This window comes from Macaca thibetana, chromosome 8, assembly GCF_024542745.1.
Source record: "Macaca thibetana thibetana isolate TM-01 chromosome 8, ASM2454274v1, whole genome shotgun sequence".
Classification (NCBI taxonomy): Eukaryota; Metazoa; Chordata; class Mammalia; order Primates; family Cercopithecidae; genus Macaca; species Macaca thibetana.
Genome location: NC_065585.1, coordinates 83330835 through 83358075, shown reverse-complemented (window position 1 = coordinate 83358075; position 27241 = coordinate 83330835). Strand labels below are relative to the sequence as shown.

Sequence of the window (27241 nt, the reverse complement as noted above, 5' to 3'; positions counted from 1 at the left end):
CATTCCTTTGTGGTCAGCAGTATTGTGTAAGGAGGGCCCTATACAGGTGTCCATTTATTAGCCACAAAAATTCAAGATAAATTCCAACACTACTGGCAGACTTTAATAGGGAAAGGAAAAGCCACATGCAGCCAGCATCAATGAGAGAAGAAAAACCACGTGCTTCCTTCCTCCCATGCGCCCTCAGAGAGACCTGAAGAAGCCAGGCATCCTTTGGACATGTGGGAGGTTGTGAGGGAGATCCTGTGTTCCAGTGCAGAGAACTTGCTCTCTCTGCTGTCCTGCCTTTTCTAGGGTAGGTGTGAGAACGTGGCCTTGTCAGGGGAATTAAGCAGTCCAATTTGGTGCTAGGCCATCTGGTTTGGGATTTCAGCTGTTTGTTTATAGCATTTGTCTAGGATTACCTGCTTCTCAACATCTGGAGAATTTTGGGCCTTGGGGTACGAAACACTCCCGCCTTCCCTACCCTCCCCCATCTCTACCACCAAATACGTAATACAATACCTCCTGCAGGGACAAGGTGGTTGGGCCCATCCCAGACAGCTCAATCTTTAGGCAGTGAGAATTCAAGGTCATTCTGGGTCAATCATGCACTTTGCATGGTTCCAGGATCCGGAGCTTTAGTCCTATTACCATGGCCCCTAGTTCTCCATAAAGACAGTTGTTCAAGGAGAACTTTGATTAGTAATTGCTACATGTTTGGTTCTTTGATTACTAATTGTTACATTTTGAGTTCTCTGGGGAGCAGACTATGCTGTGACTAACATGCCAAAGATTTATTAGGGAGTGCTCTTTGGGTCAACACCTGTTGGGGAAGCTACCACAGAAGAAAGTTGGACAGTAGGAGAAGTTAAGCTGGGATTCAGTCATCTTCAGAGATGCCTCAGACATTCTGAAGCCAGAACAAGCATTTACAGATGGACTTAACAGTCGGGGCCTTTATATGCACACAGCACTCAGTCACTGTGTGCTGGCTGTCCTAGGAAGAGGTAGTAAACTTGGGCAAAGTGGTTCTCTTCAGCCAGAGGTTCCAATGGGAGCTGTTATCTGAGAACTGTCTGGCAGCCCTCTCAGTGGCTGGGCAGCATATCAGAGCATCTGTAATAAGCAAAAGATGTTTGGAATCTCTTTTGGAAAAGCTATTACAATGTAACATCAAGGAGCTTCGTTTATTCTGAATCAGGATACATACCTGTGTTTTCTATTCCCAATAGACCCCAAAGTGGATGTGATTCTAGGTAATATAGAGGTGATGGGCACTGGGCTAGCAAGCAGGGGATAGTCTTCTATTTTGGTCTACCAGTTGTATTTCTGTGCTTTAAAAGGTAATTAATACTGCTTCTGACCATAATCATTAAAAAATGGTATGTGCATGGAGTTTGGTTATGCCCTTCATAGACTTATTAATGAGTTATTGTAATGATCATATCGAAGGCTTCTCTTTAGGGATCATCAGATTTTTACGTCAAAATTTATCCTGTATGAGTCAGTCATGAAATGCTAATAGTGTATGTACTATAAATTCCTCCTTTTAGAGCAATGCTTTGAAGAATTGTCATTGTTTAGAATATTAAGTTGCCCCAGTTACATAAATATTCTATAAATATTAGTTCAAAAGATCTTAGTCAAAATACTAATTTTGAGAATGCTTGAAAGTCATGTACTCCTGTTGGGCCGTTTGATCTTTAAATGTGGTCAATATAAAGTCTAAAAGAGCCGTTGTATCTTTTCATTACAATTTGTTTAAATTTTAATCAAACAAAGTAATATTTATGCTACCGTTTTAATACAGCTCAGCGTTATTCTCAGTTCTGCTGGGGATTTCTGGCAGAATGAAAAACATGCTGAAGTCCTGCTCTTGAGCTCTGTAATGTGTCCAAAATCAATTTTTGGAATTATTTTTTTATAAATCACTGCAGCCCAGTGATTACAATCAAGGTACTGTGTTTATCAATGTTCAATCAACCCAGATACTTCAAGAGCTACCTTGCTCAAGTGTTTCACTTAAGAAGAGCTATAGTCTTGTGTCCTGTAGAATATTTTAAAATATTTGATTCCTTGAAGGACCCAGATATTTGTCACGGATTTAGAAAAGTGTGTTTTTCACTTTCCAGAAGAGATCCAGAAAGCGATCTACTTTTTGATTTTTCTCATTTTCATGCTCATGTCATTATGGTCTAGCCATTCTGAACACTTTATCCATTCATTAACTCTTCATTCAAGGTTTATTGTGTGACTTTTTTTTTTCTGTTAGAGTTTTTTTTATAACATTTTTATCAACTTTGATTCAACTTCTTCCAACAGTTTTGAGCTACTTTAGTAGAAAAGGAGGTCCGTTGCTTTTCCAACTCTTTCCGTTTTTTGACCCTAAATTACGACTTTCTAACTTTTAGTCCAGGTAGGATAGAATGTGGAGCAATGCTCAGAGCCTTAGCCAACTGGAAATCACTTATCTCCCTAGTGTCCTTTATTTATTTAATTTTTCTTGTGTGTTATGAGAATTACGCTTTTTTCCTTTCAACTTTTATTTTAGGCTCAGGGGGTACATGTGCAGTTTTGTTACATGGGTAAACTGTATGTTGCTAGGGTTTGGTGTACAGATTATTTCATTACCCAGGTAGTGAGCATAATACTCAATAGGTAGGTTTTTGTTCCTTGCCCTCCTTCTACCCTCCAACCTTAAGTAGGGCCTGCTGTCTATTATTCCTTTCTTTGTGTCTATGTGTACTCAGCGTTTAGCTCCTACTTATAAGTGAGAATGTAAGGTATTTGATTTTTTGTTTCTACGTTAGTTTGCTTAAAATTATGGCCTCCATTTGCATCCATGTTGCTGCAAAGGACATGATTTCATTCTTGTTTTTACAGCTGCATACTATTCCATAGTGTATATTTATCACATTTTCTTCACCCAGTCCACTGTTGATGAACATCTAGGTTGATTCCATGTCTTTGCTATTATGAATAGGGCTGTGACTAACATATGCATGCATGTGCCTTTGTGGTAGAATGACTTATATTCTTTTGGGTATTTACCCAGTAATGGGATTGCTGGGTTGAATGGTAATTCTGTTTTTAGTTCTTTGGCATCTCTTTTTAATACTCCTCAAACCTTGGTTCATTCTCTCTGGCTTCCTTCCCACAGCCTGCCCCCTTTTCCAAAACATGATTTGTTCACTTCCCTTTGACAAATTCAAAGTGCCATACTCACTCAAAAGATTAAAAAAATGAAAAATCTGTCACATCAATGGGCAATGGTAGTTCATGAGTATCAGTGATGGATCACATTGTGATTAGAAATTTTGACAGGTTGGGCAGATGCATTTCAAGTTAGCAGTATTAATATATTCACACCAATTCTGCAGTCCATACGTCAGACATGCAGACATCCTGACTCATGGTGTATTCATCCAACATAAAACTTGGGTCAGCTAGTCTTCTAAACAGGAGTACAGCAAGGAACAAAGCCAACCTGGCTTCCAGGCGCTTACAGTCAGTCTAGGGCTTTACTTCTCCAGGTGTAGTCCACAAACCAGCACTACCAGCAGATTCTCAGGCTTTGCCCCAGACCTACTGAATCAGAGCTGTATTTCGACAAGTCCTTCAGATGATTAGTATGCATGCTAAAGTTTGAGAAGCCCTGCCCTAAAACTGGGTATTATACAAGAACGTGATGGATATCAACGTTAAGCACTGCAGACGCCTCTGGAGGGTTAGTTACCACCCGAAGTACTGACCCCGCTCCCAGAGTTTCTGATTCCATAGATCTAGAGCACAGTCCAAGAATTTACACTTCATGCACACTTCCAGGTGATGCTGCTGCTGTTGGTACAAACCACACTTTGGTGTGTGTAAGAGTAGAGCCCACTGTCTGGGCTTCAATCTTGGCTCTGCTCCTCGAAGACCTCAGGCAAATCATTCACTTTCTGGGTCTCAGTTTCCTCGTCTGTGAAATGTGGTGTCAGTACCCTCCTCAGAGGTTTATAGTGAAAATCAAATAGTACATGCAGCATGCCTGCCAGACAGCCAATGGCCACTCAATGTTAGAGTGTTGTTGAAAGAATGAAGAGGCCAACCCTTGTCTGTGGGCCCATGTGGCTCTAGTACACTCATTTAAATGAAATCACTCTCCATTGCCCCAGCTCTCTAATTCGGATCTCTGAAAATTAGACCTTACCAGCCTGTTCACTGGCCCTAAACAAAAGAGTTCCTTATTTCGGCTCACTATAGATAATGACTTAGGGCGAGATTGGTGTCACCTGCCCACGCAGTGGCCGTTGAGGCACTTTTTCTTTCTGTTCATGTTGTGTGATCATTTTAATTATCACCTGACAAATGAGGGATGAATCTTTTCCCAATGCCTTCGCAGTGTGGTGATTAATGAGGCTGAAACGCACCTCTTTCATCCTGTAGGACTCTCTTCAGCAGTAACATTTATAGCATCTTTTATTAATTTTTACAGTTTTCATGTATTAAAGAATATTAGAACAGATGGACGGAAAAGGATATTTGCATTTTGTCAAGAAGTTGCTTAATTCATGTTTTCTTAACACTCCGGGTATGCTTGAAGGACACTTTTTCTCTAGGCAAACTATGGTTTACCTCCTCAGGTCACAAAGCTGTAATTTTGAATTTGCAAGAGTGCATTATGTTATGATATGAATATTAGAGGAATAAATATCTCCTCTAATGCTCTACCTTGTTAAGTATCAATTAAATTCAGGAAGATAATTAGGGCTAATGACACTCTGGTGATTCTGATGGCAGGCTCAGTATGGCCCATTTAAAATAGTTCCATTTAAATGGGTTTATCTTTGGTGTACTTCCGATAAATGTTGTTTTCGGACTCCCATGCATTATAAACCTCACCAGCCCTCTGATTCATCCATTTAGGAAGCAGTCACTAAGCTGTTACTTCCAGTCAGTCACAAAGATAAACAGATGCAGTTCCTGTTCTCAGGAAGGTCACAGTTCAAAGCAGAGGCAGACTTACAAAGAAATGATTTCTTAAAAATATTTGGAAAAAGAGACATGTACCAAGCTAATAAAATCTCAGAGGAGGAATCCAGTCTAGCCATGTGGAGTCAGGAATGGCATCCTGGGCAAGGTCAGGCCTCAGCTGATACTTAGCAGGTAAGAGTGGAATAGTAAGTGAAGATACAGGAAGTGCTTACAGACGGTGGAGAGAACATGGACAAAGACAGAGAGACAGCTCAGTAGGAGAGAGAAACAGAATTAATTTATTTTTTCTGGAGTGCACAAGTGCCAGGCAAGGAGCTTGTGTGCCCCTGCACCATGCTAAGGAGTTTGTTCTCTTCCTGCAGACTTAGAGAGCCCCCGGACATACGGAAGCAAGATGGCAACACAGATTTTTATTTCACATGGGATTAATTTGGTGGCTATAAGCAGGGAGGGGTTAAAGGCAGGAGAACCAATTAAAAGGCAACTGCAATAATTGACGTAAGAAATGATAAGCATCTAAACTAGAATTCAATAACTAAATAGGAAGAAAGATAAGGCAGTGCTTGAGGGTTCGCTGCGTGGGAAGTGGTGGAGGAGGAGTCAAAGATGAAGGTCAAGTGTGAAGCTAAGGTGAAGGGTGAATGGTGATGCTGACCAGTGAGATCGTGCAGACAGGAATGGGCAGGTGTGGGAGGTAATGAGCATTTTTAGGGGTTAGATATGCTGAATTTAAGATACTGTGGATATCTTCATCATTTACATTAAATCTGAGCTGAAGGAAGAGGAAGAGGTTTAGGATGGATCCATAGATTTGGTGGTACTTGAAATCAGAGGAAAGAAAAGATCATTCAGAAAAAACCTAGGGAGGGAGAAGCAGTGACTGAGAAAAGAACCCACGTGAAGAGCAACATATCATGAACAAGTTAGATGAGAAGCAGGAGAAAGGGGAGATCAGGACAGGAAACTGTGAGAAGAATAAGGACAGAAACTAAGGAACTGGAGCTTTGGAGAGAAACCATGGCAGTGCAGTGGTGGGGGTGTCATCTAGAGAGCTCTGGGTTGAGGGGAGGTGGAGGAAGGAAGATAACTCTGCTAAGAAATGTGTCCACAAACCACAGGTGGTGGGGGCATAGAGGAAACTGGAGGAGACGGAGCAGGAGCATGGTGGTAGAAGAAGCATTCCATCTTACTTTCCGTCGGGCAAGATTTTCATGAGAAGAATGTATTAAGGGCCTTGACACAGCTGGGGGAGATTGATCTTGACAAAGCACTGGCCTCTGTGAATTGTTTAGTTCCCGGTTAATATTTCTCAGTACACCAAAGAAGAGATCTCTGCCTCTCATTATTGTAAAATGAAGTGTGGTATGGCTGTCCAGGGACTCTGTTCTGAATATGCTATGTAATATATTAGTAGAAATGGAGACTATTACAAGTTTCTAGTCCTGTCAGTGTTCTAGGGGAACTAGCATCAGAGTTAAAGCAGCATTTGGCGTTCTTGAAGGGACCCTGTTGGGAAGAAACTCGGTGGAGAACCTTGCCCTGCATAGCCCACCCTCTCTGGTGATTAAACTACAGGTGTTAAAAATAATGCCCTTGCAAAAGATTTAGTAAACACAAGAGAAGAGGAGGCCATTTGCGTAACAGACCAATTCACTGTATCTTCCAGGCTGAGCTAGACCAGAGTTGAGGTTGAAACAGTGTCATGAAAACTATCACTTTTTTCTGTCCATCTCTCAGTCTCACTTTTCTCTGTACTGACTTTATTTTCAGTCAGGATTTTTTTCATAAGGTGACAATGAAGACTGAAAATTTCAGGTACGTGTGACCTCTAGTGTCTGCGTTCTTGGCAGGAATGAGGGGATTGAGAGATTCTCTGGCTAAATGAGATCTTGAGCCCATCCAAGGTTCTACACCTGAACCATAGAGACTAACATGTTGGGAGGTAGTCCCCAAAAGATGCCAGGCAATGACAAGCATTTCCAATTAGAAATTTAAGGAGGTAGAAATTTGAGGGACTTTTTTTGTTGCATTTTTAAACTTACTGACCAATATATCACCTTGGAATTGGAAAGTTGGTTATTGTTTCTGTTAGGCAACTAATTCCATGGATAGGCTTGGGAAAATTGCTTGACACCTGGACACCTGAGATTCTTTATGAGCAAGAACTGAGGGGAATGGACTGCAGCAGTGGTTCTCATACTTTATAACTCCCAGAATCACTGGAGAATTTGTTAAAACCTTGATTCTAGAATCCCAACTTTGGAGCGTCTGATTCAGTAGTTTGGGGTGTGAGGGTAAGAATTTACATTTTCGAGAAATTCACAGATGATGCTGCAGGTGGCTGAAGGACCACACTTAATAAACCCTGGACTTCATAAATCTTTACAGCCCTTCTCATCTTCTAATGCTATAAATCTGTAATTTTACTTCTACAGAAATAGCCTTAGAGCCTAGGTCAGGATGGGAAATAGGTTTGCTCTCACATATCAAATTTAAACGATTAAAATGCAGTATTGAGAAGAATTCTGACGCAAATGCCATGCTCAGCTGTAAAAGATTACTGTGATTGATTCATGATTTTCCTTCAGTGTGGATGGCACCCAGGCAATCCTGCCACATACTGGCTCTCCCTGATGTGGGAATGTCTAGCTCAGGAGGCAGTCTAGTGTTCATGATATAAGAAATAAGCAAAATAACCACAAGGAATGACAAATATGTCAAGCTCATCTTTTCTAGTCTAGGGTAAATACAAGGATGCTGCTGATGATGGTAATGATGATCATGATGATGATAGCAGTGATGGTACCTATTCGTTTGGCACTTAAAATACTTTCACAAACATTTTTTTATTTGATCCTCCCTACATTCCTTTGACTAAGTGTAGCAGGAGAGCGACAAATCATCACTTCAAAATAAGAATATGAAAAACATTGATCGAAACAATCAAATATCAATTTCCAATAAAATTCTAATTGCCTTTGCGGCCAACTATAGACCTTAGACTTTTTGTTGTGTTCCACCATGGGAGAAAGTGTACTTTGTTAGAGTAAATAAGTGGTAACATATAGTCCAAATTCACCAAAGAAGAACATTTGTTGCTGAGAAGCAAATAAGGCCGGGCGCGGTGGCTCATGCCTATAATCCTAGCACTTTGGGAGACCCAGGTGGGCAGATCACCTGAGGTCAGGAGTTCAAGACCAGCCTGGCCAACATGGTGAAACTCTTTCTCTACTAAAGTACAAAAATTAGCTGGGCATGATGGAGGGTGCCTGTAATCCCAGCTACTCTGGAGGCTGAGATGGGAGAATTGCTTGAACCCGGGAGATGGTGGTTGCAGTGAGCCAAGATCACACCACTGTACTCCAGGCTGGGCGGCTGAGTGAGACTCCATCTCAAAAACAAACAAACACACAAACAAAAACAAGAATTGTTAACCCTTTATAGCCCAAAGACAAAATTCCACTGTAGAGTTCCTTTTTAAAAAAAAAAATTTCAATAGGTTTTTGGGGAACAAGTTGAGTTTGGCTACATTAATAAGTTCTTTAGTGGTGATTTCTGATATTTTGGTACACTCATCACCTGAGCAGTGTACACTGTACCCTATGTGTAGTCTTTTATCACACAACCCCTTCCTAACCTTCCCCATGAGTCCCCAAAGTTCACCGTATCATTCTTATGCCTTTGCATCCTGATAGCTTAGCTCACACTTATGAGTGAGAGCATACAATGTGTGGTTTTCCATTCCTGAGTTAGTTCACTTAGAATAATGGTCTTTAATTCCAACCAGGTTGCTGCAAATGCCATTAGTTTGTTCCTTTCTATGGTTGAGCATTCCATGGTATACAAGTATCAAATTTTCTTTATCCACTTGTTGATTGAAGGACATTTGGGCTGATTCCATACTTTTGCAATTGCAAATTGTGCTACTATAAACATCAATGTGCAAATATCTTTTCCTTTTAATGACTTCTTTTCCTGTGGGTAGATACTGAGGAGGGGAATTGCTGGATTTTTATATTTGAAAGGACTTAATTTTTGTGTAAACTGCGTAAAATTGTGTAAATTGTGTAAAAACTCTTTTGACGAGTAAGGTACATTGAGAGAACTACCCAAATCATAAGTGTGTAGTCAGTGACTTTTCAGAAAGTAAAAGCATCTAGTAAACCAAATGCAGATCAAGAAAAAATAGTAACTGTGACCCAGAGATACTGTGTACCAGTGATTGACCCCAATGGTAGTCACTATCTTGACTTTCAAAACCATAGGTCAGCTTTGCTGCAGTTGAGTTTATACAAAAAGAAGTGACTGACCACTTATGTCATGGTGTTCCTATCTGAATCAATCATTTTTTTGCTTGATTCAAACAGGAACACCATGACATAAGTGGTCAGTATGACAACACCTTGGTATCATATCTGTTTGTAACATTTTTATAAAAGATCTGAAACTATTAATGTCTATATTTGTAATTTATTAAATAAACTATTCTTGAAAATTTTAAGCCTAATAAATGCAGTAACACATTGTCTTTGTGGAACTGAATTATACAGCAATTGTATCTCCTAAAATAAAGGATATGCAGCATCAAATAAGTGTCACAAAATGGCTGCATTAAGCCTACACACTTCATTCTTTTTTTGTTATACCTTTTTTATTATTTATTTTTTAACTTGACACATAGTAACTGTACATATTTATGGGGTACATAGTGATGTCTCAATCCGTACAATGTGTAAGGATGAGTTCAGGCTAATTAGCATATCATTATCTCAAACATTTGTCATTTCTTTGTGTTGGGAACATTTAATATCCTCTCTTCTAACTATTTGAAAATACATACTATTTTTAGCTGTAGTGACCTTAACAGTGCTATAGAACCCTAGAACTTACTCCTCCTATCTGGTGATAAATTTTGTACCCTTGAACAAATTTCTCCCATTCCCCTGCTTCCCCATAACCCTCCCCAGCCTCTAACATCCTCTTCTACTTTTTCCTTCTATGAGATCAACTTTTTTAAGCTTCTGCATATGAGTGAGAACATGTGGTGTTTTATTTTCTGTGCCTGGCTTATTTCACTTAACATAATGTATACACTTTATTCTTAAGAAAACACCTCAAACTTCCCTTAGAGACTGTTTATTCTCATTTTACACATAATTCTTGTTGATTTGGTCATGTAGTTTCCAATCTCACCACATACTAGAAGTCTCAATGAAGAATTTGGGTTAAGAGGCTAACTCACATTAGCATACAGACAACATCAAGAAATAACAGGGCCAAGCGCGGTGGCTCACTCCTGTAATCCCAGCACTTTGGGAGGCCCAGGTGGGTGGGTCACAAGGTCTGGAGATCGAGACCATCCTGGCTAATACGGTAAATCCTAGTCTCTTCTAAAAATAAAAATAAAAAAAAAATTAGCTGGGTGTGGTGGCACATGCCTGCAGTCCCAGCTACTACTCGGGAGGCTGAGGCAGGAGGCTCTTGCTTGAACCTGGAAGGTGGAGGTTGCAGTGAGCCAAGATCGTGCCCCTGCACTCCAGCCTGGGCAACAGAGCAAGACTCGATCTCGAAAAAGGAAACAATAAATAAATAAAAATAAAAAAGAAATAACAGCTGAAAGCCAGGGAAGAAACACAAATAACATAAAATTTTACCATTGAAACTAGAAAGCACCATGACTGAGGCCATTTAGAGTCATGTATCTTAGTAGCCCTGAGAACACTGGCATATCATAGAATCAGATATGACGTGCACAGCCATAATCTTGAGCTATCTGGAAGAGTCTCGATCACATTCAACAAGCATTACTGAAGCCATCATGGAAGTGCATAAAATATTAGAGATGTTCATCTAAAATAGCTATCATGTGGTATAAAAATTTACAGCTTAAGAGGTAAACCTTTGGTCATTTGTGTACCTTGGAAGCTCCAGAAATTATTAATACTGATTTTTTGAGGATTTATGAAAGTAAAAAAGTTATTTTATAATAATAATAGTTTCCATATGACCAAGAAAGAGCGCTTTGAAGGTCTGCCTTTTAGATTTCCCAAAATGGAAGAATAATACGTGCTCTAAATGCCTGGAGGTTGAAATCCATAATATTGTCTAAACTCAACTTCTGCCCCAAAAGTCCTACTCTTGGGAGTTCCTTACACATGCTCACTGCAAAAAGATTTTTTCCTTTAAATACTGCTAATTCTGATAAATAAAAATGAGAAAATGCAAATTATACCCAATCCTACTCAGAAATAAACATTTTAAATCTGGACATCTGCTCTTTTCATTTTACAGTAAACAACTTTCTAACCCTTTAAATATTTTACTGCATTGTTTACAATGACTTACATTGTTGTTAAGTTATATGATCATGTATTAATCGACTCCCAACTGCTGAATGTTTAGATTATTCCCAATGCTTTCAGTATTGTGTGAAATGATGACGTGAATCATTCTTTAGCTAAATTTTTGGCCACAGGAATTAACTCCTTAGGATAAGCTTCTAGAGGCGAAGAGCATCTTGAAACTGCTCTGTAGAAGGGCTTTTGATATTCACCAGCAATGTATGAGAGAGTCTGCTTCCTGAACCCACACTGGGTACCAAACACAAGTTTTGGTTATTTGTGGCCTCTCCACAATGCCTATACTGCATAGCATCTTTTTGTTTCAGTTTGCTTTGATTACTAGTGAGGTAATTTGCCATATGCTTATGAAACATTTTTATTCCCTTTTCTGTGTTTTGCCTGTTAATGTACTTTAGCCATTTTTTGATTGGGGTTTTAAAACTCTTGTTTTATTACTAATTTGTAAGATTTTTTTTGTTACTCAAGGAAATTAACATTTTATCTCATTGCAAATATTTTTCATAACTTAAATTAACAAGTGTTTATTTTTGCTGTTCTTTTTTTAAAGCAATTAAAAAGCTTATGTAATCAAGTCTCTTAAACTGCCTTTGCTATAGCAAATCTTTATCCCAAATGTTATATAAAACTCACTAGTATTTTCTTCTAGACTTAGATTTTTTTTGTAATTTAACATTTTAGTCTATCTGAAATTTATATTTGAAGAGATGTGAGGAAGAAATCTAAGTTAACTATTTCTCTATGTATTTTCATTTGTCCTAATACTGATTATTGGATAATGCATCCTGAAATGCACTTTAAAAGGTGGATAAAATCAATGCTGAGGACCTATTAAGAAGGACAGTGATGCCACAGCTAGTTATTCATTGAACTCATTCTGTGAGAAATGTCAGCCAATCTTTGATAAGTATGAGTAATGTGAATTGGCAGAGGATAGAAAGATGAGACTTACTTCAATTCAGCAACTATTTATTCAACTTATCATGGGCCAGAATTTTTAGCAGGTATAGGTGGAGGAACCAGCTGATTGTACTCCCAGGACAAGATGAAGATTAACTTGATGTTTCTTTGGGACCACCTGGAAGAAAAGGAAAAATAAGATGGGTAAGCCAGACACAGGGGTAGTTACTGCAGGCTCAAAAGCTAGACTGAAGATTTGGGAAAATACCTTCACTACTGAGAATTCTAAGGTACGTAGTCATAAAAATGATTTTTTTCTGCTTTAATAATAGACTGGATTTTAGTAATTTAAAGATGTTTAATGGATAGTATTAACAATGTGAAATAACCAAGAAGATTAAGCTAATGCCAGCTCAACTGAAATGTCATTTGTTGAGAGGAGTAATCCTTAATGCCCTAATCTGTAGACTCATTAAGGATTTGGAAGAAACTATGAATGACTTTTTTCACTAACTGAATGAGGATTTAATTAAGATATTCCTTTAATAAAAAGAGTATAAGGGAGCATTAAAGTGGATTTCAAGACTTTGGAAGGGGAAAGTTTGTTCTAAAAGAGAATCTGTAGAGAAGACCCAGTTTTACAGCTTCAGAAGCTATAAGAGAAATGACATCTTGATAGAGCTAAAACATGAAACATTCTGCGATCCTTTTCTCAGGTCAGAGCATGTTATCATAGAGTACGTTGGTACAAAGTTCAATTTTTTGATTGTTCTGGTGGTTTTGTTCTATAATGCATGCATTTCTTTAAATTTATATAATAACTACATTAACCCAAGTATAATACACACATAGAGAAGATAATCAACTTTGAGCATAAATCTAACATTCGGTATTTGAGAGCTGTCTTAGCCTGGGCAAGATGGTGAGACTTCATCTTTACATAAAAAATTTTAAAAATTAGTTGAGCATGGTGGTGCAGGTTTATAGTCCCAGCTACACAGGAGGCTGAAGTAGGAGCATCTCTTGGGACAAGGAGTTGGAGGGTGCAGTGAGTTATGATTGCATCACTGCACTCCAGCCTGGGTGAGAAAGTGAGACTCCCATCTCAGAAAAACAAACAAACAACAATAACAAAAAAACCATTTTTCTAAGTTGGCCTACTCTACTCATCCAAGTTTGTTGATTAATGCTGACCAATGCTGCCCCCTTCCCTGCTCCAGTTGTCTGATTTCCTCTTATTACAAATAAACTATAAATTACAAAATTATAAGTCCCATTTCTGCATTCCCACTGGTACCTCAGCCTGTAGTGATGCCAATCCACCTACCCTTTTATCTCTTAAAAATCTTATCCCTCACTTATGATTAGAATGATAGCCTGGAGCAGTGGCTCACGCCTGTAATCCCAGCACTTTGGGAGACTGAAGCAGATCACTTGAGGTCAGGAGTTCCAGACCATCCTGGCCAACATGGTGAAACCCCGTTTCTACTAAAAATACAAAAAAACTAGCTGAGCTCGGTGCTGCATGCCTGTAATCCCAGCTACTCAGGAGGCTGAGACAGGAGAACTGCTTGAACCTGGGAACCAAGAACCACTGCACTCCAGCCTGGGTCTGTCTCCAAAAAGAAAATATATATTTTAAATCATTTTTTAATTTAATTTAATTTAATTTTATTTTATTTTTTGTTTTTGAGAAAGAGTTTTGCTCTTGTTGCCCAGGCTGGAGTGCAATGCTGCGATCTCAGCTGACTGCAACTTCTACCTCCCGGGTTCAAGCAATTCTCCTGCCTCAGCTTCCTGAGTAGCTGAGATTACAGGCAGATGCCACAATGCCCAGCTAATTTTGTGTTTTTAGTGGAGACGGGGTTTCTCCATGTTGGTCAGGCTGGTCTCGAACTCCTGACCTCAGGTGATCTGCCCGCCTTGACCTCCCAAAGTGTTGGGATTACAGTTGTGAGCCACAGCGCCCAGCTGAATTCTATTGTTGAAACTTTCCAGTGTATTTTGTATTTATCTAAGTATATCTTTCATTTCTAGAAGTTGTGATTTTCTTTTCTTTATGATATATATTTCTTTGAAGTTTTTTTGATTCATATCCTGTATTTTTAAAAAATCTCTTTAAGTTGGTTTTCACCTTTCTCTGGCACCTTCTTGAGTAGCTTAATAATCAACCTTCTGAATTCTTTATCTGGAAATTAAGATATTTCTTCTCTATCCACTGCTGGAGAGCTAGTGTGTCTTTTGGTAGTGTTATTGAACCCTGTTTTGTAATATTACCAGAGTTACTTTTCTGGTTCCTTCTCATTTGGGTAGACTGTTTCAGTGGAAAGATCTGGAACTCAAGGGCTGCTGTCCATATTCTTTTTTTCCCATGGAGTGATCCCTTGATGTGATCCCTTGATGTGCTCTTCCATTTCCCCTAGGGATGGGGCTTCCTGAGAGCCAGACGGCAATCATTGTTATTTTCCTTGTGTCTAGCCATCCATTGGGGCTACTAGGCTCCGGTCTGGTGCTGGAGAATGTCTGCAAAGAGTCCTGTGATATGATCCATCTTCAGGACTCCCAGCCATGAATACCAGCACCTGCTCCAGTGGAGGTGGCAGGGGAATGAAGTGGACTCTGTGGGAGTCCTTGGTTATAGTTTTGTTTAGTGTGCTGGTTTTCTCAAATGGTGGTTATGCTAGCAGGGAAGTTGTCACCTGCTCAGACTCAGAATCTCTGGTTAGCCAAGATGTTGCAGGCAATGGAATTGGCTGTTGTTTTCTCCCTCTTTGGAGCAGGATTGTTCTGTTATCAGTTGCTTGAGTTCGTTGGCCCTCCAGCCAGGAGGTGGCACTTTCAAGAGAGCACCAGCTGTGGTAGTAGAAGGGGAATGTAAGCTTGCCTTATGTTGACCGGGATAAGTATTCAGGTTTCTTAGGTGATGGGCCGGGCCATAGAACTCCTGAGTTTATGTCTTTTGTCTTTGGCTACCAGAGCAGGTAGAGAAAAACCGTCAGGTTGGGGCAGGGTTAGGTGGGTCTGAACTCAGACTATCCTTGGGTGGGGTTTGCTGCAGCCACTGTGGGGGATTGGTGGGGGGTTCTCAGGTTACCAGAGTTACGTTCCAGGGAAAATTATGGCTGCCCCTACTGTGCCATACAGGTCACCAGGGAAGTTGGGGAAAGCCAGCGGTGACAGGCCTCACCCAGCTCCCATGCAGCCAGCAAGGTCAGTTTCACTCCTGCCATGCCTTGCCAGCAGCACTGAGTTTATGTCCAGGCAGCCAGCATGCAGGACTCTCTTTTTAGTTTTTCTGAGGAACTGTCATATTCTTTTCCATAATGGCTGTACCAATTTACATTCCCACTAAAAATGTACAAGTATTCCCTTTTCTCCACATCTTCGCCAACACTTATCACTCATCATTTTGATAACTGACATTCTAACAGGTATGAGGTAATATCTCATTGTGGTTTTAATTTGTGTTTTCCTAATGAATAGAGATGTTGAGCATTTTGTCATATATCTATTGGCCATTCATATCTCTTCTTTTGAGAAACGTCTGTTTAAATCCTTTGCCCCACTTTTTAGCAATTGTTGTCTTGCTATAGAGTTGCTTGAGTTCCTTATATATTTTAGATACTAGCCTCTTATCAGAAGTTTGGTATATGGACACAATGGAATACTATGCAGCCTTTAAAAAGAAGGAAATATTGTCATTTATGACAACATGGATGGAACTGAAGGGCATTATCTAAAGGAAATAAGCCAGGGACAGAAAGACAAATATCATATGAAGTCACATGTGGAAACTCAAAAAGTCAATTTCATAGATACAGAAACTAGAAAAGGGGTTACCAGAGACTGGGGGAGAGGGGAAGGAATGGCGAAAGGGGAAATGTTGACCAAAGGGTACAAAGTTTCAGTTAGACTGGAGGAATAAGTTTTAGTGATCTCTTGCACTGCATGGTGACCACAGTTAATAATAATGTATCATATATTTCAAAATTGCTAATAGGCATTTAACATTCCCATCACAAAAAAAAAATGATAAATCATTGAGGCGATGGATGTGTTAATTAGCTTGATTGAATCTTTTTATAATTTATACATAGATCAAAACTAACATCGTTTCCCATAAATATACACAATTATTGCCAATTCATAACAAATGAATAAAAAATAAATATTAAAAGGAAAAGATTGCTGGGTCCACACACAGTTTCTGATTCTGTAGTGTTGGGGTGGGGCCTAAGAATCTACATCTTTATAAAATTCCCATGTGATGATGCTGATGTGGTTGGTCCAGGGACTACTCTTTTACACTCACTGTTTTAGAGCACCTTCTTGCGCAAATTCTCAATGAAGAACCAAAGTGTTTTGCTCAACATTGCAAAGCTAGTTAGTGACACAACTAGAAACGTCATCGTAAACTTCAGGAGTGGGTTTTCAAGGTAAGATATTTTGACTCTCAACCTGTGCTTAAGGACTATTGTCTCCTTAAATAAAAATTGATTTTGAAGTAATATATATATTTTCCCACATCGTGAGTTATTTCTAAGGTATTGATAAGTTCGACTATTCACCCACTTATCCCAAATTGAAACTCTGACTGAATTCATGAATTTATTCTTTTTGTGTACATAATTGGTGATTTTACTTAATATTTTTGAAAGTTCCATCCTTTTCACTTGATCCCTAGAGCCACTGCTTTGATTTGGGGCTTCATTAGTTGTTTCCCAGAGGACACAACAGTTTCCTAACTTTTCTTTCTGCCTTGGCTAGATTTGCTTTAATTCATTCAAAAGTTTTCATATTCCTCTTTCTAAAAATCAAATCTGTCTTTTAGTATACACCATTTCCTTTTACTGTAATTTGAATACATATTTTAAATTGTAAGTTTAAAAAATAAAAAGTAATAAAAAATTGTTGTAGCATTTTGCAAAATTCCAAAAAGTATGAAGAAAAAAATAAAAATCAACCATAATTCCTTAGCACAGAGAGAACCATAGTTCATCTTTTGGTGTATTTTCCTTTCATCTTTCTGTTGGTCACAAAATTATATTTTTAAAATTTAATTTGCTTTGGATTAAACAGCTTGAGATATAATTCGTATGCCATCTAAGACACTCATGTAGGGTGCACAGTTAGTGCTTTTTGGTATATTCAGAGTTGTGTAACCATCATCACAATTTAATTTAGAACATTTTCATTACCCCCCAAAACACCTCATACCCACTAACAATCATTCTCTGTTTATTATTCTCTGCTTTTACAGGTCTGCTTTTACAACCACTAGTCTACTTTCTGTTTCTATAGATTTACTGATTCTGTACATTTCACGTAAATGGAATCATACAATATACGGTCCTTTGTAACTGGCTTCTTTCTCTCAGCATAATGTTTTCGAGGTGATTTCAGGTTATAGCATGTGCCACATCACCATTCCTTTTCATTGCCGAATATTTCATTGCATATCTATACCAAACTTCTTTATTCATTTGTCAGTTAATGGCTATTTTGGTTGTTTCCACTGTAGGCTATCATGAATAATCCTGCTATGTACATCCCTGTACATATTTTTGTATAGATATTTGTTTTCATTTCGCTTGGTTATGTATCTAGGAATAAAATTCCTGGATCATATAACTCTATATTTAACATTTTGAGAAACTATCAAACCATTTTCCAAAGTGACTGTGCTATTTTATATTTCCACCAACCACGCGGGAGAGCTCCAATTTCTCTACATCTTCGCCAGCCCTGGTTATTGTCCATTTTTGTTCTTGCTGTTTTTTAAATTACAGCCATATTTGTTGATATGAAACAGTATCTCATTGTGGTTTTGCTTTGCACTTTCCTAATGACACTGAAGATCTTTTCATGTGCTTCTTGGCCATTTTAATATATTCTTTGGAGAATTGTTTGTTCAAATTTTGTGCCAACTTTTACTTTTTTTTAATTTTGGAGTTATAAGAGACACATGTCTACATATAATTCCCTGGTCAGATCAAATATTTACTCTCATTCTGTAGGTTATCTTTTTACTTTATTAACAGAATCTCTTAAGGCATAAAGGTTTCAATTTTGATGAAGTTCAATTTATTTATTTTGTTGTTGCTAGTGCTTATTGGTGTCATATCCAAGAAACCATTGCCTACCCCAAAGTCAAGATGATTGACTCCTATGTTTTTTCTAAGAGTTTTGCATTTAGATCTATAATCTATTTTGAGTTGGCTTTTGTGTATGGTGTAAAGCAGGGCTCCAACTTTATTCTTTTGCATGAAGATGTCCACTTCTCCCATCATCATTTTTTGAAGACTATTCATTTATCATTGAATAGTTTTGTTTTCTTTGTTGGAAATCAACTGACCATAAATGTAAGGGCTTATTTCTGGTCCCTCAATTTTATCCCATCAGTCTATATGTCTGTTGTGTGTTAGGACAACACTGTCTTGGTTATTATAGCTTTGCAATAAGTTTCAAATCAGAAAATGTGAGTCACCCAGCTTTATTTTTATATTTCAAGACTGTTTGGGCTATCCAGTCCCTAGCATTTTCATATGAATTTAAGGATCAGCTTGTCAATTTTTGCACAAAAAAGGAGCTTGGATTTTGACAGAGACTGCATTGACTCTCTTGACCTACCTGGGGAGTGCTGCCATCTTGATTTTAAGCCTTTCCATGTATTTAGATCTTTAATTTCATTTAATAATGTTTTATACTGTTTGTTTTATAAGTCTTATTTTTTGTTTGTTTGTTTTTGAGACAGAGTCTTGCTTTGTCACCTAGGGTGGAGTGTAGTGGTGTGATCATGGCTCACTGCAGCCTTGACTTCTCAGGTTCCAGTCATCCTTTCACCTCAGGCTCCCAAGTAGCTGGAACCACAGGTGTGCACCACAATGCCTGGTAAATTTTTGCATTTTTGGTAGAGACGGGGTTTCACCATATTGCTCAGGCTGGTCATTAACTCCTGAGCTCATGTTATCCACCTGCCTCAGCCTCCCAAAGTGCTGGGATTGCAGACATGAGCCACCATGCCCAGCCTAAGTCTTGCATTTCTGTTGTTAAATTAATTTGTAGGTATTTTATTGTTTTTGATATTTTATTTTTTGTTTCCAACTTTTATTTTTAGTTCAGGGGTACATATGCAGGATGGGTAGACTTGTTACTTAGATAAAGGTGTGCCATGGTGGTTTGCTGTACAGATCATCCCATCACCTAGGTATTAAATCCAGCATCTATTAGCTATTCTTCCAAATGCTCTCCCTCCTCCCCTAACCAACTCTCCAACAGGCCCCAGTGTGTTGTTCTCCCCTTGTGTTCGTATGTTCTCATTATTCAGCTCCCACTGAGAACATGTGGTATATGGTTTTCTGTTCTTGTGTTAGTTTGCTGAGGATAATGGCTTCCAGCTCCATCCATGTCCCTACAAAGAACAAGATCTCATTCCTTTTTATGGCTGCATAATATTCCATGGTGCATATGTACTACATTTTCTTTGTCCAGTCTATCACTGATGGGCATTTAGGTTAATTCCACGTCTTTGCTATTGTGAATAGTGCTGCAGTGAACATACACATGAATGTGTCTTTATAATATAATGATTTACATTCTTTTGGGTATATACCCAGTAACCTAGGTCTTTGAGGAATCTCTAAACTCTCTTCCACAGTGGCTGAACTAATTTACACTCCCACTAGCAGTGTAAAACTGTTCCTTTTTCTCTACAACCTCGCCAGCTTCTCTCGTTTCTTGACTTTTTAATAATAGCCATTCTGACTGGTGTAAGATGCTATCTCATTGTGGTTTTGATTTGCACTTCTCTAATGATCAGTGATGTTAAGCTGTTTTTCATGTGTTTGTTGGCCACATGTACGTCTTCTTTTGAGAAGTCTCTGTGCATGTCCTTTGCTGACTTTTTAATGGGGTTGTTTTCTTTTTTCTTGTAAATTTGTTTAAGTTCCTTCTAGATGCTGGACCTTTGTCAGATGGATAGATTACAAATATTTTATCCCATTCTGTATGTTGTCTGTTTACTCTGATGATAATTTCTTTTGCTGTGTAGAAGCTTTTTAATTAGATCCCATTTGTCAATTTTTGCTTTTGTTGCAATTGCATCTGGCATCTTCATCATGAAATCTTTGCCTGTGCCTATGTCCTGAATGGTATTGTCTAGATTTTCTTCTAGGGTTTTTATAGTTTTAGGTTTTACATTTAAGTCTTCAGTGCATGCTGAGTTGATTTTTGTATATGGTGTAAGAAACGGGTTCAGTTTTCATTTTCTGCATATGGCTAGCCAGTTCTCCCAGCACCATTTATTAAATAGGGAATCCTTTCCCCATTGCTTGTCTTTGTCAAGTTTGTCGAAGATCAGATGGTTGTAGGTGTGCAGTCATATTTCTAGGATGTCTATTCTGTTCCGTTGCTCTATGTGTCTATTCTTGTACCACTACAGTGTTGTTTTGGTTACTGCAGCCTTGTAGTATAGTTTGAAATTGGGTAGCATGATGCCTCCAGCTTTGCTCTCTTTGCTTAAGATTGTCTTGGCTATTTGGGCTCTTTTTGATTCCATATGAATTTTAAAATAATTTTTTCAAATTCTGTGTAGAATGTCAATGGTAGTTTCATGGGAATAGTATTGAATCTATAAATTGCTTTGGGCAGTATGGCTATTTTCACAATATTGATTCTTTCTATCCATGAGCGTGGAACATTTTTCCATTTGTTTGAGTAACCTCTGATTTCTTCGAGCAGTGATTTGTACTTGTACTTGAAGAGGTCCTTCACTTCCCTTGTTAGCTGTATTCTTGGCATTTTATTCTTTTTGCGGCAATTGTGAATAGAGTTCATTTATGATGTGGCTCTCTGTTTGTCTATTATTGGTGTACAGGAATGTTAGTGATTTTTGTACATTGATTTTGTATCATGAGATTTTGCTGAAGATCCTTATCAGCTTAAGAATCTTCTGAGCTGAGATGATGGGGTTTTCTGGATATAGGATTATGTCATCTGCAAACAAAGATAGTTTGGCTTCCTATCTTTCTATCTGAATACGCTTTATTTCTTTCTCTTTCCTGATTGCCCTGTCTTGAACTTTCAATTCAGTGTTGACGAGGAGTGATGGGAGAGTGCATCCTTGTCTTATGCCGACTTTCAAGGGGTATGCTTCCAGCTTTTGCCCATTCACTATGATATTGGCTGTGACTTTGTCATATATGGCTCTTATTATTTTGAGGGATATTTCTTCAATACCTAGTTTACTGAGAGTTGTTAACATGAAAGGATGTTGAATTTTATGGAAGGCCTTTTCTGAATCGATTGAGATCATCATGTGGTTTTGTCTTTAGTTCTGTTTATGTGATGAATCACATTTATTGATTTGCATATGTTGAACCAACCTTCCATCCAGAGATGAAGCCTACTTGATTGTGGTAGACAAGCTTTTTAATGCGCTGTGGGATTCAGTTTGCCAGTATTTTGTTGAGGATTTTTGCAATGATGTTTATCAAGGATATTGGCCTGAAGTTTTCTTTTTTTGTTTTTCTCTGTCAGGTTTTGGTATCTTTTTGATATTTTAGATAAAATTAATTTGTTAATTTTATTTTTGGATTCTTCATTGCTAGTGTCTTGAACTACACTTGATTTTTATATACTAATATTTTATCCTGAAACCTTGCTGAACTGACTTATTAGCACTAATCATTTTTAAAATTGGATTCCTGAGGGTTTTATACATACTAGATCGTGTCAACTGAAAACAATTAATTTTACTTTTACTTTTCCCATCTGGATACATTTTACTTTTTAATTTTTTCTTGCTTAAATGCCCTGGCTAGAACAATGTTGAATAGAGATAGTGAGAATAGACATTCTTGTCTTGCTCCTGATTTTATGTGAAAAGCCTTCAATCTTTCATAATTAAGGGTGAGGCTAGTTGCAGGTTTTTTCATAGATGTCCTGTATCATTTTGAAGAAGTTGCCTTCTATTTGTTCAGTTAATCACCACCACCTTATTTTAAAGTCTTTAAATAGGGAAATGAAGGACTTCTTCAAGGTGAACTACAAACCACTGCTCAGAGAAATCAGAGGTGACACAAACAAATGGAAAAACGTTCCATGCTCATGGATAGGAAGAATCAATATTATGTAGATGGCCATACTGCCCAAAGCAATTTATAGATTCAATACTATTCCCATGAAACTACCATTGACATTCTTCATAGAAATAGAAAAAAACTATTTTAAAATTCATGTGGAACCAAAAAAGAACCCAAATAGCCAACCATGACAATCCTAAGCAAAAAGAACAAAGCTGCTGGAGGCTCCTTCTGTTTTATCCCTACTCTTCAGCTCCTAATTGTACTTCAAGACACAGCTCAAGTGCTGGTAATTTCAAAAAGTATGTAAATGCACTAGATCTGGCTTAAGCTCCCCTCTTACGTATTCTCATAAGATGATGCACATATTTTCATGCCAGGATTCAACTTACTGCTCTGCATTGTTGATTTAAGTTTTTGCCTCTTCAAGTAGAGTATCTTTTATTCACAAGGCCTGGAACCCACTCAGTAAATTGATGGATGGACAGACAGATGTATGTATGTTGAGATTTATGCCATGTTTTAATTAAGCATACATAAATTAATAAAAATACTGACACAATTCTAAAATTCTTAGCAGCCATAAAAAACAAGAGACCCTAAAGGCAAATGGAGTTGTTCTAGGGCCTCTGGAATGTAAATTGGGGGAAAACGATTGACAAATAAAAAGGCATGTCAAGCAAAAAAAAAAAAAAAAAAAAAAAAAAAAAGATGTTGGAAGCTAGAGTTCTCCCAGAACTTGTTTGTCTCTTCCTGGAAATAATGCTCTATGACATCCTTATACCCCTCACCCACAATCCCACAATCCCCAATACCAGTTATTATATACTCGATTCAACTCAGAAAATATGGCAGGATATGTTAAGTAATCAACCAGGTTCATATACAAAACAAGTAAGAGCTGTGGCCCGTGATCACAATAAACCAAGTTTCACCAACTGGTTAATGTACACACACAATTCAATGAGATATTAAAAACAGATAATTAAATACTAAAATGAACAGTATAGACATTAGTTCAGTGGATGGAGTGACTCACTTGTTAACAATTATTGTGTGCTAACAATATTGCAGGTACTGGGCTAGATGGTGAGTATATAATGTTGAATGATTCAGAATCCTTGTGCTCAAGGAATTTGTGGTCTACTAAGGGAGTGGTGCAACTTAATGTATAACTTATTATTTATTCAGCAAATTCTTGTTGGAAACTACCACAGAATCTATCCTAGCAGTGCTATGAATATAGCTATGAATAAAAAAGACCAAAATATCTGTCCAGATAAAGCATACATTATGCGTACATACACTGGGGAGAGGCAGACAAAAAAACAAATGTAGTTTGTGTGAGTGTGTGTGCATGCAGACATGTGCGTATATAATGCTAAAACATGATAAGTACTATTAAAAAACAGGTTAGAGTGATTGAAACTACTAAGGTGTGAATAAGAGTGGGTTGCAATTTAAAGTAAGATCATCGTGTTTGGCCTTATTGAGGTGACATTGGAGTCAAGATTTGGAAGAAGAGAGTTTATTGGCCACACAGCTATTGAGGGAAAAATGTTCCAGATAGAAAAAACAGTCAGGGAAATGCTTTGGGATGGAATCATGCATAGAGTATTCACAGAATAGCAAAGAAGCTCTAGTTCTAAAGTTAAGTGACTGGGAATAGTGGTATGGAATGGGTCAGAGAGCGGGAGGTCCTGTCAGCCTTGGGAAGAGATCAGTTTTGGAAAAGTGGAAACAGTTGGAGGACTCGTGGCAGAGGGTCATGCAATTCATTTGTGTTTTAAACAGATTACTCTGGCTGCTTGTAAAGAATAGACTTAGGTACAAGAGGAGATGCAGGGAACCCAGTTAGGAAACCATTGCAATAAGCTAGTTTTGAGATTATTCTAGTGGCTGAGATTGGGATGAAAACAGTGAAAGTGGTTGGAAGACAACAAATTCAGTATGTATTTAAAATTTGAGCCACTGGAATTGGATGTGTGATGTTTGAAAACGAGAAGAGCTGAAGATGCATTCAGAATTTTAGTGGGACTACTACTTAGGAGATCAGAAAAGGATGGGGAGGAGAGTGAAGACTTCAGGTGAAAATGACTGGGGATGGACCCAGGGAGATCAGGAGTTCAGTTTTGCAAGTTGTAAACGCAAAATCTTCCAAGTGGAAGACTTCAGCAGTTGGATTTGTAAATAGTAAACAGAGCTTGGCACAGGATTCCACGAAAACATGTAGAAAGGATATCTACCTAATGCTTTCCAAGGAAATGGGAAACGCTGATTCGAGAAAGGAGAAGAGTTGGCTGTGTGGTCAAGAAGGTTGCAGGAAATGAAGCGGGCATTGAACAATAGGAGCTATTTGGCTACAGAGGGTGTTGTGAGAGAATTCCAGACATAGGGAATAATCAAAGCAAGACCCATAGAATGGGAATAAGCAGAGTGAGTTTGTGAGTATGAGCAGAACCCTGCCTGGAGTGAGGATTCTTATGGAGCTGCTGGCGGATAAACATGGATGCGTGACTTAGGGCCATATTTTGGGGGAACTTGAAGGTCAAGCTCCTCTAGAAAAGCATCCCTTGCCAATTGGTCAGGTTGGAGCTTCTTTCCAAGCCCTCTGCAGCCAGAGTTCACATTTCCATCTCAACACTGTCCAGAGTATTCTGTGAGTCTATTCATTTACTTTTCTCTAGCCTCCTAGGATTGTATGTTTCTTAAGGGCAAATACTTTATATTTTTATTTTTATCTACCCCAAAGATCCATTAGTGAAAGCTGAATAAATGTTTGTTCAAAGAATAAATTATATTTGACACATACACCTCTCGATCATATTTTCATTTCAATACTCATGGGAACTTTTTTAAAAGAAAAATCTTTGCCTATAATGAATAGGTGAAAGATCCAGTACAATTATCTCACATTATAAGAGCTAACATTGCTGGAAAGATTGTAGAAAACAGTTTTTCAAAACAGTCACTACCGAGTGGCAGAGGCAAAGCCCCTTAAAACTGCTAAGGAGGAAACATTGGAAACTTGAAGGTAGATAAAAGACCAGGTTTTTAGGAATAAATCAAAGAGAGGGAAACGGCTGGTGGATTTGCAGGGAGGGAATTTGTCCAGACCAGTTGCATATTGTAGGAGGATGGGAGAGTGAAAGTGCTTACTGCATCTTAGGTATAAGAACCTTGGGAATTTGGTACTCATCCCTTCAGAGAACTGTCAGCAAAATGCTGGGCTCAGCATTCCCACAAGGGCCCCAAGATGAACACCATGGTTTACACAGGAGCAGATTCGATGTCAAACTCAATCCGCAGATCTGGCAAAGAGGATGGGAGGGACTGAGTGGCTGACAGTAACCAGTTACCACCGACTGAGGGCTGGCCACCAGAACCAACTGTGGCTCCGCTCAATGTGGGCTCAGGGGAAAATAGCTGCTGCTTGAGTCACCAGCAATGCACTGCTGGGTATGTTTGAATGTTATGAAGAACTCTCTGGGGGGGTAGTGAATATATGCACTAATTCATTTAAAATAATTCTGTTAGCCACTATCCTAGTCTTGTCTCTAGTCCTAACTCCTCTGATTCATAGAGTCGTATGTTCATTAGCTCATTTTAAAACTCCATTACTTGTTTTCCATAAAGTAACAGGGTCAGTTTGTTCATTGGAGAAAACATCTGCCACAAACCCACGTCTGATTATCCTCAGTTTGCCCTTTAGTCATTCTTTCACATTGAAATGGTGTTTAAGTGAAAAAGCAGCTAGTTCAGCTCCCAACTCAAGCAATTACACAAGGGCATTTCCGCAAGACAACATTCATACTTGGTGTGCAGAATATTAAAAATATGTGTATTCTGGCCAGGTGCAGCAGCTCACGCCTGTAATCCCAGCACTTTGAGAGGCCAAGGCAGGAGGATCGCTTGAGCTCAGAGGTTCGAGACCTGCCTAAGTAACATAATAGGGCCCCTCTACAACACATAATAAATAAAGATGTGTAGTCAAGGGTCAAAATTCAATAATGTTACTATTTTTTACTACTTTATCAAGTACACTGATAAGTGGAACCGATTTTTTTTTTTTTTTTGCTCCTGGGGCAAGGCACTGTGGAAGCTCAGTTCTAGTATAGTCAGATGCCACTGTCCTAATTTATACTGCACCACTGGTGCAAATGACCACACAGTGAAAATGGCAAATAACTCAATATCATTATGAAGATAGTTTTGACCTTGTAGCACCCCTAAAGTGGTCTCAGGGATCCCTACAGATGGCAGACCACAATTTAAGAATGACTGCTATACAGAAATTTCTTTGCATATACTAATTTTTGTGTACTTCAAATTCTTGAGTCAAAATCTATAAAAATACTTTAAGGTGCCTGACATGTATTAACAAATTGCCTTGCAGATAAGGTCCTCCTAAATAATTCACACTTTCCTCTACAATGTATGACAGTCCATTTTATCAGCCAAACACTCTACGGCATTGGAGCTCCTAACTATGTCCCGTTTGTAAGTAAGATGGAGTCCAAATTGTAACTCATGGCTCAATTGTGTCTGAGCCAAAAGCAGTAATTTCTCTTCAATTTCCATTACTTCTCCCAGCTTAGATATTTCAACAATTCAATACATTCCTCCCATAAACTCCAAACTATTCTACAAAACAATACTTGTCACAACAGATCAGTAAATTTAAAGAAAAGAAATAGTGATAAAAATAAGTGCATGACCCATTGCTTTCTCTCCTCTGTACTTCAAGAAAACTCTTCTTTTTAAGCTAATTCACTACATATGCTAGCAATCAGTTGTGTTCCAGCTCCTTTAATCTAAAAAGTGATTTTTAAGCTATAATCATAATCATAAAATTCCAAGGCAAAAATATTTAATGTATAATCCTAGAAATGGAAGGAAGAAAATGTAAGCTAGTTTCTGATTAAGTCACGTGATTCCAGG

The 27241-nt window shown here is 38.4% G+C and overlaps 1 protein-coding gene across 1 annotated transcript in view; it reads left to right on the top strand.

Annotated features, from left to right (window-relative positions):
• CLVS1 (clavesin 1) overlaps positions 1 to 27241 on the top strand; it is a 207846-nt gene that overhangs the window by 92475 nt on the left and 88130 nt on the right. The window lies entirely within an intron of this gene.